This window comes from Athene noctua, chromosome 1 (genome assembly GCF_965140245.1).
Source record: "Athene noctua chromosome 1, bAthNoc1.hap1.1, whole genome shotgun sequence".
Classification (NCBI taxonomy): domain Eukaryota; kingdom Metazoa; phylum Chordata; class Aves; order Strigiformes; family Strigidae; genus Athene; species Athene noctua.
The window spans coordinates 172,074,516-172,089,031 of NC_134037.1; positions in this window are offsets into that span (position 1 = coordinate 172,074,516).

The following is a 14,516-nucleotide window of genomic DNA, read 5'->3' on the forward strand; positions in this document are numbered from 1 at the left end:
AATGTATGAATTGTGAGTGAAATACAGCTATTCAACCAAGTTTTGAATTGTAATAGCAAAATCACAAAAGTTATATTCACCAGTATCTGCTATTGCTTATTTTACTTCTCCTGCCTTATATTCAACTACAAGATTTGATACATAAATGAATGACTATGTTAGGCTTGCCACTGCAAGAGAATATTTAAATGCACACAGCTAGACAGCAGGTGTTCATGGTGGACAGGATCCTGTTCTTGCTGATGATGGAGCAGGTCATCTTGAGAGCCATCATGTGGCATGTACAGGACAACCAGGTGATTGGGCCTAGTCAGCATGGGTTTCTGAAAGGCAAGTCCTCCTTGACTACCTGATCTCCTCCTATGACAAGGTGACAACCTGCCTAGTGGATAAAGGAAAGGCTGTGCATGTTGTTTACCCAGACTTTAGTAAAGCCTTTGACCCCCGTTTCCCACTATGTTATCCTGAAGAAGCTGGCGGCTCATGGCTTCGACCCTTTACTGGGTGAAAAACTGGCTGGATGGCCAGGCCCAAAGAGTGGTGGTGAATGGAGTTAAATCCAGTTTACAGTGGCTGGTGGCTGGTCACAAGTGGTGTTCCCCAGGGTTCAGTATTGGGGCCAGTTCTGTTTAATATCTTTATCAGTGATCTGGGCGAGGGGATCAAGTGCACCCTCAGTAAGTTTGCAGATGACACCAAGTTGGGTGGGAGTTTTGATCTTGTGGGTAGGAAAGCTCTACAGAGGGATCTGGACAGGCTGGAGCAATGGGCTGAGGCCAGTTGTGTGAGGTTCAACAAGGCCAAGTGCCAGGTCTAGCACTTGGGTCAAAACAACCCCAACACAATGCTACAGGCTTGGGGAAGAGTGGCTGGAAAGCTGCCCAGCAGAAAAGGACCTGGGGGTGTTGGTTGACAGCCAGCTGAATATGAGCCAGCAGATGCCCAGGAGGCCAAAAAGCCAGTAACATGCTGGTTTGTATCAGAAATAGTGTGGCCAGCAGGACTAGGGAAGTGATTGTCCCCCTTTACTTGGCACTGGTGAGGCTGCACCTCAAATACCATGTACAGTTTTGAGCCCCTCACTACAAGAAGACATTGAGGCTCTGGAGCGTGTCCAAAGAAGGGAAACAGAGCTGGTGAAGGGTCTAGAGCACAAGTCTTGTGAGGAGTGGCTGAGGGGACTGGGGTAGTTTAGCCTAGAAAAAAGAAGTCTTAGGGGAGACCTTATCACTCCTACAACTACCTGAAAGGAGGTTGCAGCAAGGTGGATGTAGTCTCTTCTCCCAATTAAAAAGGGATAGGACGAGTTGCACCAGGGGAGATTTAGATCAGCTATTAGGAAAACTTTGGAATGCACTGCCCAGGGAAAACTGGAAAGCATTGGAATGAGCTGCCCAGGGAAGTGGTTGAGTCTCCATCCCGAGAGGTATTTAAAGGATGTGTGGATGTGGCACTTAAGATTACATGGTTTAGTGGTGGAACTGGCAGTGCTAGGTTAATGGTTGGACTCAATGATTTTAAAGGTCTTTTCCAACCTAAATGATGCTTGATTCTATGAGCTTGGTGGAAGCAGTGTACCCTAGGACAGATGAATGGTGACTTCTCTATTTCAGGAACAGTATCTGAGTTGGGTTCAGTTCCTGACTGCATTGTAGATCCTCTGCCTTGCAGCCTCCTCCCCCTCACCTTTGAGGGGGAAGGTAATAATTTGGCACTTTTCTGTCAAAGATGCTGAAGAGTGATATGGCTGAAATACCTGAAGTGTGAGTATTGGGACAGGCAGCAGAACTGGTCTGTGTATATGATTGTGTTTACTGTAGTGGTACCACGTATGGTATGTCACACTGAAGAAGTCGTACAATAGGGCAGCCGGGAAAGGAGTTGTCTGTTTATGTTTTGCATTCTGAATGGGATCTAATCCTCTTCTGAAAGGAGACTGCCCTACCCTGGGTTGACCAGGCATGCTCAGCACGGGTAAGGTTTTGCAGTTCATGGTAAAACAAACAGAGAGCGAGAGCACAAGTGAGCAGTAAACAGAGCCTGTTGCGCCATGTCAATATGAGAGACACCTGGGAGGAGTGACAGACCTTCTTGCTTGCAGAAGAAACAGGCCCACAGCCAAGCTTCAAGGGTGACAAGACTCCCAAAAGATATGTAGAGTTAATTTCAATTCCCTGAGAGTGCTAGACTGCAAAGCAGGTTTGGAGGCTTTTGTCCACTCAAACCCTGAACACATTCCCACTGAACACAAGCTTCCTGTGATGCTTTTGCCCTCGTAGGTCTCTTTGGTCACTACATACCTTCTGAGCATCTCTGTGCACCGTAACTAAAACCCTGTCCTAAGGGAGGTGTGGCCCACTGTACCATGAAGCTTAAGCTGGGCAGGACATGGTGGGATTTGGGATGGTCCTCGGTCCTGCCACAGTTCAAGGTTAGATGCAGACAGCTGTGTCTCTTGGTGAATATGAAACTATCTGTAACGGAAATAAATTGTAGCAGTACAGTGGGGGACGAAAGAATTTCTTCAGTAGCAGACAAGCCTTGATATATAACAATGATGAATGGATTCATAAATGCCTTCCTAAATAAGAGGAATATTTTCTGAGTGACTCAGAGCTGCTGTGGGCCTAAACACTTACCTTTGTCTTCAGGTTGCTGTTCTAGGAGCTATCACAAGAAGCAGAATCAGAGCCATTATCTTAAATTCTTTTCATTGAGAACAAGTCACGTTTTTTCTCAGATAACTTTATAATATCAGAATTATTTAAAATGCTTAAATGTATTCAGGTTGTGAAACTTCAACTTTTTAAAAATAATTTCTTAGCTGCTGTGGGTTTTAGGTTTTGGTTTTTTTTGTTTTTTTTTTTTTTTTTTTTTCCTTCAACTGCTTATCTATTTTTCTCATCAATAGGAAAAAGCTAAAATATTTGAGCCACTTGGAAGTTAAGACAATAGGAGAGCAAGGCTGAACATTATACTTATCTTGGAATAACAGGACTGGGGGGACTAATTCCATCTCTATCACCTGATAGCTCAGTAATGAAAATGTCCGAGAAAAAGTGAAATGAATAGGAACTGAGAAATACAGCCCCTTTCCTACGCACACCAACTTTGTTTCTATCTGTTCCTGTTTCTTCCCTTCATGCTACAAGAAAAGAAACATTTATTTCAGGGTTTGTCCTGGTTATCAACTTTTGAAGTATGCCAGCTACAAAACTGTATAACAAAGTACTTGTTAAACTAATATCAAGCATTTCTAATGAAAATATTTGGAATACCTAATTTCCAAGGCCTAATTGGAAGCAACTTAAATTATTACATCAATAAAATGTTCTTGAGGGAAAGCCAAAAGGAATTCATGTAATGAAACAAGAAGCCCTAGCTGCAGATTATTTTAACTGCAGAACATCTGAAAAGCTTTGCAGCTGTTGGATTAAAAAAAAACAAAAACAAAAAAAAACAAACCCAAAAAAACCCCTCTACTGAATTATTCTGCATTTTTTAACACATGGACATTTTAACATAAAAGATCATGCAACCTGCAGAAGAAACAGGCAAAGAGAAGATGAGAAGCCTGTGTGAACAGATTGCACTTCATTTGTTTGAAAACAATCCTTACCTGACTGAAGTGCAATGCCATTATACTCCCTACCAAACATCTTGTAATTCTAACACACTTATTTTTATGGCTGTTTTTAAAGCTGTAAGAGTGTGACAACATGGTTTAGGCCTCAGGTTTTAAAATGCCAGTTCTCTTGGGAACCAGAGGTGCAAACACAAACTAGACTCAGCTCATGCCTTAATCGTGCCAAAGTGCATTTGATACTATTTGCAGCTTGCGATTCTTGAGTCCTGTGGACAAAAGCTAAACCACCAAGATTTTGACTGCTCTGTGCCTATACAAAAGAAGTCTTTGCAGCAGATGGAGGAAGGGGGGCTGGGAGGGAGCCATTTCAATTTTCTTACAAATTCTCTCTCCCTGCAGTTAGACATGTGCATGTCTGTGGGCAACGGCTCTCCAAATCAAGTGGGGTGTGCAGTCCAACACCGCTGCTGCTGAAGGGCTTTGGCTCGCTGCTCTCACACGGTCAAAGCCACTGTGAAATAAGAAGTATCTGATTTTTCCCTGCTTGAGTTGGTGAAGATTTTCGTGCGTAAGTAAACGTGTAACCAGCTATCCTGGTGGTGACTGACCCAGTCTTTTTAAGTCTCTTTAAAAAAAAAGTTGAAATTGTCACTAAGTGGGCAGTGCTCTGGTGCACATGTGTATCTGTAATAAATAAAAGATCTACACTCATACACTGAAGAAGATGAAGCTTTTTGCACAGGCAGAATCTTCTTAGAAAATAAAATATAGTGTTGGCAGGGAAGGATATATCCTATCTCATATCCTATACTATATGCAGAGAAATGGAGCACCATCTAACACACATACATGCCTTCAGTGTGTAAGCTTAAGAAATCAGAATATGTATCAGTGGATACTATAGGGACACCATTCTAGGATGCTGTTCACACTTTTTATCAGTCTAACTGAAGACAAAGTAGGTGGCCATCTTAGTAAGAAATTAAGAGGAGAAACAGGGAATAAAAAATGAGAACCTCACAAAAACCTAGCAAGTGTGGAAGTTTCATTATTCATATTCATGGGCTACACATCTTTCCCACAAAAACTGGCAATTTGGAGAAGAATGTTTTCTCAAATATGTATTTTAATGAGGACGTTTTCTTGCTAATCAGGGAAAGTTTAAAGCTAGTGCTACTCTTCAAACCATATTTTCTGAGAGATCTGAATAGAAACAGGTTAATTATTTGCTTAAAGTAAAGCTCTTCACACCTCTGATTCAATTTTGTGGGTGTCCTGCAGCTGAAGCTCCTGAGAATAGTTACACTAGTTTTTTTAAAGATCCCATTTTTAGAATTGCAGCAAAAGTTTACAAAAAAGTCAGATCAGCAGCCTCTGCCTCCCAATGCAGTCACCTATCTGTGGAATTCAAAGCACGGTTCTCTAGAAGCTGCTAATTGCCTGTCAATCATCTGGCACACTAGCAGTTCACACATTTTTGCTATCGACCTAGCAGATTAATAGTATAACCCAAACAAAGGAACAAAGGCTAAACTGTTCAATTGGGAAGGGTAATGTGTGGTCTTTTCAGGCCAAGATTAACAGAGAAACAGAAAAATGGTGTTCTTTGTAAAACTAAAGCTGCACTGACCTTAACTCTGGCAAACAGACTGAATGAGTTCAGCATTATTTGCTATCAAAACCTGGAACAGCAGTGCTTTAAAAAAAATAATTTAAAAAAAAAAAAAAAGAGAGAATCCCCCAAGTTTATATTGAAAAATCTTTCCAAGCAAAATGAAGTAAAAATAAAATCAGTTTGTTTTCACTTTTAGGAGACAACAGCATAGCTGAAGTGATTCACAAAGCAATGCTAGAAACTGTTGACCATTATGCTACAGCCTTATGCTGAATGTATTTTTAGTATCTGTGAGAGTCTATTTTCAGGACAAAACAGCAATGTTTGAAAAAGTGTTTAAATTTTCTACTGGCATCTTTGGGGCTTGTATTCTTGGATTGAGGTCAACCAGAATAAGGGTACTATTATTACTGAAATTAATATTTTTATAGTTACTTGTATATTCATCATAGCTAGGAATTCCAACCAAGACTAGGACTGCAGTGTGCTAACACTGAGTCAACACCAAAGGTGGCTCCCTGAAAATTTCCAGTCCCTCTATACTGTGGAGTTTCCAGTCAGATTTGCTCTTTAAGTAGAGTAGTGCTGGATGCAGACGAAAGGGTGACTCGTCTGTGAATTTTCTGCTCCAAAAAGCATTTTAACTACCTTTATTAACATTTACTTGGTATTAATTAGTTCCCATCTGGAGAGAAAAATTCCTTTCAGGCTAAAGGAGAAAATATATAAAATGGGCCTCTGGTCTTCCTTTGATTTCTTGAGGCAGATTTTGTTTCCAATGGTATAATGACATACAGTTCTCCCTTTACCTTTGGCTTCTTGTTCATGCTCACCATACTCACATCCACAACCTCAGTTCTTCTAACACAATATTTTTCCAGGATTGCATAACAAATTTGAGCCACTGAAGTGATTCACTACACAATGATGGTGTTGGGAAGTGAGTATTCTCAACTCAGACCATTTCAGCAACAGACTGGCAGGGATGAACACCAGCAAGCGGGCAGGGGAGAACTGGCACCAGTTGCATTGCTGCAGCCAACGCACCACATTGTCACACCCTCAGTCTCCATACTGCAGCCCCTTACTTAAGAGAACAAGTATTCTCTTCATTGCTGCTGTTGATGGTTACAAAGAATATCTCCTTTCCAGGTCAGATGAATCAGAAGCCCTGGAAAATATTAAATAGCAAAAATCAGAGAGCCTGAAGTAAGAATCAGCTATTCCAATACAGCCTGACCTCCTAACAGGCCTAGGAGACTCCCCTAATAATTTTGCAGCAATTGCTTAAATTCTGCTTGAGCAGTACGTCCAGCCTCTGCACAGCTTTGGCTCAGCCTTGTAACGTCTTTCTTGCTAGTAGTCGATCAGCTTAAATCTTCATTTGCTGCCAAAGGGTCAGTTCCCACCACGCAGAGGCCACATGTTCAGTCACCTTCTCATGTGCCCACATTTTTGCATCCATGCTACTATGCACTTGGGACGTTGTGGCAGCTAATCCCAGAGGATGAAACCCACAGTCATTAGATTTCAGCAGGGCTTCTGTTTAGGATGAGGCAAGGCCTGGAGTCAGTGTGAAACCACATCCCAAGTGTCTTAAAGATTTGAGTTTTTTCACAGCTAAAGGATGGGAGGACCAGGAGTGACAGCATACACCTGGGTGAGGAGCCCAGCATTTTGCAGGTAGTTCCCTCAGGTGCACTCTCCTCACCCCTGGGAGGACAACTGGCTGAAACACAATCCTCAGCAAGCAGCAGCATTGGGAGTTTGTAAAATGCCTGCAGATATTTCAACTCGTGGCAGGATCGGCTGTGTGAGCCTCATGTTTGAAGACCCGTCATGACTGTCTTAACTGTCTGCAGGCCACCACATACTCTCCCATACTTCATACGGAAACATGACATTTTCCTTACTGTTATCTTATTGCATCAGTGGCCTCTACAAACTGTACAGTAGATGAAAATGTGGAAACTAGCTTATCTTTCAAAATAATTAATTAATAATTCTTGCAATTAAATGTTGGTCTGAAAAGCACAAGTCAGGTAGTCATCCTGAATGTTTGGCTTTAAATTTTCAAGATAAGTTAAATTATCTCTATGACTCGTAGTGCTGCCATTTTCATTCCTTGATTCAATGAACATAATTCATAGAAAGGGATTTATAAAATGCAGCCCTAGGGTTGGATTCCAGTTTTGTTTTCTGTGAATATTCTGCAATATTAATTCGAAATTTTTTGTGGCTAGAGATATGCAATTCAGTAAACTCGTTCATTGGCCTATAAATTATAAGGTATCCACCCTTCTTTAATGAAGGATGCAGTTAGCACTGTTTCATCTTATAGTCACAAAAAAATAGGGAACTTTCAGCCTGGAATCAGAGCCAGGAGATTTTCAATTGCAGTCAAAGAAACTAAAGTAAGGGCATATATTAAATGCAGGTAGAATATTTCAGACCTTAGAAAATCAATTGAGAAGTAATGAACATTGATGAACATATAAAACTTGCAGAAAGTCTCATTTATTCATTGTGAGCTTCAATAAAGGGCATCTTATTTGTCTGCTACAGAGCTGGAACACGATGGATTACACTACATAGTTAATATTTTGTTTAGTGTTTTATTGATCTGAGGGGGAAATACAGATTTTTCCGTAGAGTATGAACTGGATTCAAAGCCACTAAAGTCAATGGAAAGATTTCTTTTGACTTTGGGGTGTTTTAGAGCAGCTTGCATCTTTGAAGTGTCTGTTGCGTAATCAATGTAAATCGTTTACACAATTCTGGACCAAAGTGAAGAATATTCTCTGTCTGGCCCAAATGAACTGTAGCTGCTTCCTAGCCTTTTCTTCTATGAACCTAATTACACAGAACAAAACTACAATCTTTAACAGCTCACCTCTGATAGAAGAGGTTGCATCCAGTCTGCATGTGTGCCCATAGAGGCACGCACATTCATGTATCTTCTCACCTTGACATTCAGGGCTGCCTATAGAATATGGGCTTAAAAATCTAAATTTTGGGCATGTTTTGCTGATTAGGGATACCAGTTAAACTTGGACACCAGAGTGAAAAGAGTAGGTGTATTTTACTGGTGATAACTAAATATCAGAGTAGTACAAAAAACATGCCGTAAGTAAAGACAGAATAATGCCTTAAAGCAAACAAATAGGAAAATACAGGGTAATGCATCAAATCATTACCACATGAAAGAGAGAATAATGATGGTGATACATCACTGCTTGCACACGTTACCATCATCCAGACCCGCAGTGGCTGGGCAGCCCCGGTTACAGCGAGGGTTTGCAGAGCCTGTCCCGGCAAGGGGGAAATCCTACGTGATGTGTCCATCTGTAGGTGAGGCTTCCAAAGTCGCTGCAAGTGGGTCCAGCCTTATATCACAAAAATCAGCAAGACAGAATAACTGACACCTTTGTTTTGAGTGTAAAATATATGGCTTCATTCTTTTGTTGGATTCTACCCAAAGCTTGCCCAGGGCTCGGGGTGGGAAAACCAAGGGAGTTTCTAACAAGGCCAGATACTTGGGTTGGATACATTGTCTCAGCATTTCATCCTCACTGCTGATTATAATTCTGTCTGAGCTGCATCTTTCACTAGTGAGCATACATACTTTGTTAATGATTACATGCTAAGTTAGCAGCTTCAGCTTGAGGCCTGTTGTTCAGACTTCAATACTTCAACACTCCAGCACTTTTTACATCAGAATGGGTGGTTTGTTACAACCCAGCACAATACCTACTAGCACAATGGTAATCAGTTATAAAATACACAGGATTAATCTATAGGTCAACTCTGGCTTGGGCCTGTTGTCCAAACCTTAGCATTTCAGGGCAGAAGTAGTTAGCTGCTAGATGGGAATTTTGTCCACCATCTTAGAATGACACTTAACAGATATGGGTGAACCCTAAATTACCGTAAATTGAAACGCTAATCGGAATTGTATTCAGAGGGTTGTGCCTTGGAGTGGCAGCACTCAGGGATATAGTTGAAGAGAAAAACACCCTTTTTGGGAGTCCAAGCACTGAATGCTAGGAAAGAGATGAGAGACATCAGAAGGGGTATCCAGGCCCTGTGACTGAGTCTGGTTGGAACATCTCCAACAGGCAGAAATTTCTTCTTCTCAGCCTCCTCCAATGGTGTTTGAAGAGTCTAAAGGTAACTAAAACTGAAGGAAGACAGACACCTCCCATGTCAAATTATAGACAATGGGGAATGGATGCTGACTCTGAAGAGACACTGATTTTAAATACTTATGTGTGGTCTGTATCTTTTTGTTCCATTGATAAGGTAGATTTTTTTTTTAAGAACAAATGCAGAGTAGGTAACGTTTGGAAGAGCTACTGAGCTTCACTTCCATTTTCATCTCATTCTGGCAGGCAGTAACTTGAATCAAAATTGCAAATTCTTCTTTGCAATACATGCACAAAGACCATGAGATAGCTCTTTTCCTCTTTATCCTTTTTACACTTTTATTTCAAGGTACTAGAGAATTCTTTGTACCTCAGAGTAGTAGGACAGATTTCTCCTGATACTTGAAGGAGCACAAAGAATGACAGTGGAATTCAGCTCCTAAATGGTACAATTTGTCCTGAAATATCAGAAAGATAAGATAGATATAATATGCTATATGCTACTGACAAATTTATCACGAAACATTAATATATCACAAAGATGTTCTTTGTTCTCTGATTTTGACAACTGCAGTTTGTCTTTAGTTTCATGATGAAATATGCTAGTTAAAGGTGTCCATATGCATATTTAAAAAAAAAGAACAACTTTAAACAGGCATTAGAAATCTCTCACTATACTATTTAGTCTTTGCTGAGAACTGATGAGTCCTGCTGAGCTTTGCTTCAATTTTGATACAAGTCAGAAGTGATGTGTAATTTGTTTTAGAAACTGCTGAGATTTCAGATATGTGCTATTTTCGGAGGGAGTGTAAATTAAGATTGTTGATGAACATGTGGCTACTTGTACTTCTGCTCTATAACTCAGTAGTAGAAATGTGCTTCTGGGAACAACAGAAAGTGCTGAATGTTCTTGTAATGCTCTCTTAATGACAAGGAGAGAGAGAAGGAAGGTTTGGACTACTGTGAAGAAAAGAATGCTTTGGCAAGACCAGTGATTGTGTTTCAGAGCTGTTTTTCAGTGGGACTGTGGATGGCACTGGCAAAGGTTTTCACAGGAAGACTGGGCAATATCCTCTATTCAGATGCTGATGCCACTCCCTAGACCAGGCCTGTTAAGAAATTAGGAATATGTTTAGATTTATACAAACTATCACAGAACTGCATTTTATCACTTCCTTTTCTCTACACAGAAACACTTTGTCTCTTCTGGCTTGTACCTTTCTTCCAGCACAGTGCCATCAGTTGTGCAGGGGGAAGACTGAGCTCTTGGTGTGCTAGATGCTGGACAGCATCATCAGTCAAGAGTCAATGAAAGCCCCTCAACACTTAATTTGGGGTTCAAACATAAGCACTTGAAACCAATATAAAATCAATCACCTTAATTGTCAGTGTAGGCTACAGTCTGGCCCTAAATTTGCTTTCTTTTTAGTGTCTCTTCAATAATGACAAAGAATAGACCAAAATTTCAATTCCCTTTTATGCTATGTATCAGAAAAGTCAGCCTTAAATAGTTCTTGAGTATTTCATTGTGTCATAGGCTGCATCTTTGAATCTATATCTACTTTTAAAATTTGCCACTACTACATCAAACGATGGCTTTCTTGCACTTCAAATCTTAAACAAAGGCAAATCCTACTGCTGCTTAGAATGTTACAGAACGTTATTATAATGTACTTAGGACGTTATATAAGTACCACGTGAGAAAAAAGCCTCTATGTCTTAACCACCTTTTAGTCATAGATCAAACAGAATCACAGAATGACAGAATCATCTAGGTTGGAAAAGACCTTGAAGATCATCCAGTCCAACCATTAACCTCACACTGACAGGTCCCAACTACACCAGATCCCTCAGCGCTATGTCAACCCAATTCTTAAACACCTCCAGGGATGAGGACTCCACCAATTCCCTGGGTAGCCCATTCCAACGCCCAACAACCCCTTCTGGAAAGAAATGCTTCCTGACATCTAGTCTAAACCTTCCCTGGTGCAACTTGAGGCCATTCCCTCTTGTCCTATCGCTTGTTACTTGGTTAAAGAGGCTCATCCCCAGCTCTCTGCAACCTCCTTTCAGGGAGCTGTAGAGGGCGATGAGGTCTCCCCTCAGCCTCCTCTTCTCCAGACTAAACACCCCCAGTTCCCTCAGCCGCTCCCTGTACCACCTGTGCTCCAGAGCCTTCATCAGCTTCGTTGCCCTTCTCTGGACACGCTCGAGTCATTCAATGTCCTTTCTCTAGTGAGGGGCCCAAAACTGAACACAGGAATCGAGGGGCGGCCTCACCAGTGCCGAGTACAGGGGTCAGATCCCTTCCCTGTCCCTGCTGGCCACGCTATTGCTGACACAAGCCAGGATGCCATTGGCCTTCTTGGCCACCTGGGCACACTGCTGGCTCTTGTCCAGCTGGCTGTCAATCAACACCCCCAGGTCCCTCTCTGACTGGCAGCTCTCCAGCCACTCCTCCCCAAGCCTGTAGTGGTTGTTGTGGCTGAAGTGCAGAACTCAGCATTTGGCCTTATTGAAACTCCTCATTATTATTATTATTATTATTATTATTATTATTATTATTAATCACTACTTTTTAAAATTACATTGATGACTGCCAGAGCTAGTTACTGGTCTTTAGTACAGAACCTGTCCACAACCTTCCCAGAATTTTCTCATATCCTAAATGTGGAGAATCATTATGTGTGCATCTTTTCTCCGCATATAGCAGTAGTATCTTTCAGACAACAGGGATACCACAGGGATACTGGATTCCATTCCATACAGTCACATCCTGGAAATGAGATTAAATGGACTAGGTAAAACATTAATTTCCATGAATTCACTACTTCATTACCATCCCAAACTGCTTCAAGATCATCAAGCATGACGAAGAATGAGAAGAAAAAAGTTGTCTTCTGTATTTTACATTCAGCAGCAGCCACACTGCATTTATCTACAGTAAAAATGCTTGTGCATCTGCTTTCTTCCCAAGGCTTCAGTGCATACTAATTATTGTCTCATGTATATTAACTAGGATTTTATAGGTTTTGCTGCTTTGTGCACTGTTTCAAATCTTTATTCCATGGATTTTCTGCTATCTTGCTTGCTTAGAGCTGAAAATATATTTTCATAAAAGTCTGGTGCGAATTCCTTTTTGTACATGGGCAGAGTCTTGTAAGCTTACTAATACTGCATAGTACAAAGACCATACTCTTTAGAGGAGCCTTATGTTTCCTGGGTGAAGTGAAGTATACTTTAAAAGGTGAATTGCTTTGTTTTATGATGTTTCATTTGCCTCCAATGACCAGCTGGACAAGTCAGGTCCCTCTGAAAATGTCAAGGGACTCATTACAAACCCCCACCGATGACTAACCTTAACATCACACATACTTGGTACATATGGCTTACAGATCCTACAGGTATTTAAATGAAAATACGGCTCTAAGATTTGTCCTCATTGTCCTGGTTCCACTTCCCACCATTTCTTGTCTCTGTCTTGCTTTACTTGAATTTCTAGTAAAACATTATCTTACTGTAATAATTTACCAGTCTTTGATATATCACCCTGATATTTATGGAGATCTTGGTCTGCCTTTTTCACATCGAGAAGTTTGAGAAATGTGTATTTTTTCCTGTTGTTCATAGAAAGAGAAAAATTCCTTCAGCGTACCAAGTCATGATTAAAGTCAGCAATTTCGTCCTCTCTCCCCTCATTTAGCCAGCACTAGAAATATCCTTTTCTATATTACTGTTTGGCCTAAATAATATGTAATTCACAATTGGTATTAATACTGCATCTGGCCATTATACTTTGCTCTGCTTCAGTAGTTCTCTCCATGGTCCAGGGTTGACTTTATTAGCAGGTCAGCCTGAGGAGTGATCCTGCTGGAGAAGAACTGCAAATAGGATTCCTGATCCCCTCCTAACTGTTCTGACATATTATCTAATCTTTGCAAGCCCATAAAACTTTAAGATGAGAACTACCTACACATTTAACTTTACAATACAGTCACACTTTGTTGATTTTGAGCTTTCTCCGCACACACATACAATTAAACCAGATCCAGTATTTAATTTATTGTGGGAATCAGAGTGAGGATAATGTATTCCAGATAATGCACTCAAAACATTTATCAGTGCTAGTTAACCACTAGAATCTTATTGTATTCTATGTTAAAGACCTTTCCACATTATTTTGTGTAGTGAAAGGAATGTGGCCTTGTGCATTTGGTTAGGCCAGCTCACCCCTTTTAAAGGCAGAACTAAAAAGCATGACTTCCGTTTTAAAACAGTTACATTCAGTCCACGGCACCCGTGACTGGTTGGCTGATTCAACGTATAATGCTTAAAATGAGGCTAGACTTGGGAAATTAATTCTATAAAAGTAAAGTATGGAGACTTTCCACAGTGTTATATTGCATTTCTTTCAGTTTGTTTATGCATTACTTTTATTTACACTATCTTCCATTTTCTAGCCCTGCACCCTGGCCATGACAGTCACATGCTGCCACCTGGAAAAGTCTGACACCAAATTAACTCTTCTTGGGTAATTTGAGAGGGCTATGGGTTTTTCAGAAGTTGCTTGACCTTTGTAAAATTATGTCTGCTTCCCTCAGTACAAAGAAGAAACATCACTTTAAAGTTTAGCATTACCCTAAAATTCAGGGAACATATGTAGAATTCCCAGGTCTCCCCAAAATGTCTTGTGTGGTTCTGGGAATCTCTGAACCTTTTCATATTAGTCTTCCTCATTCTTATGATGAGGCAATGGTTTGGTACCTTTCTACTTAATAGGGTTAGGAACCAACAATAAGGAGATATACACCACATGATCAGATAAGCATACTAAAGAGGATCCAATGATCATTTACGTAGACAGAGTTCATTTCTAAGGGTAAAACCAACCAGAATTTTAAAAAATATTTCTGTAGATTGTTTAGGTGGAAACACTGAGGCACATGGGAGATCCACAGAGAGATACCTCATTTACCTCTTTTACGTTTGCTGAATCTGCAGAGCTAGAATCACAGAATCATAGTCATCATGTAGTTTGGAGACTCCTCTGGAGGCCAGCTGGTCCAGTCTTTACTCAGAAAAATGGTCAGCTAGACAAGGTTGCCCACTTTAGGATTGCTCCATGGATGGAGTTCCCACAGCATCTCTGGACCTCTGTCCCAGGGTTTAA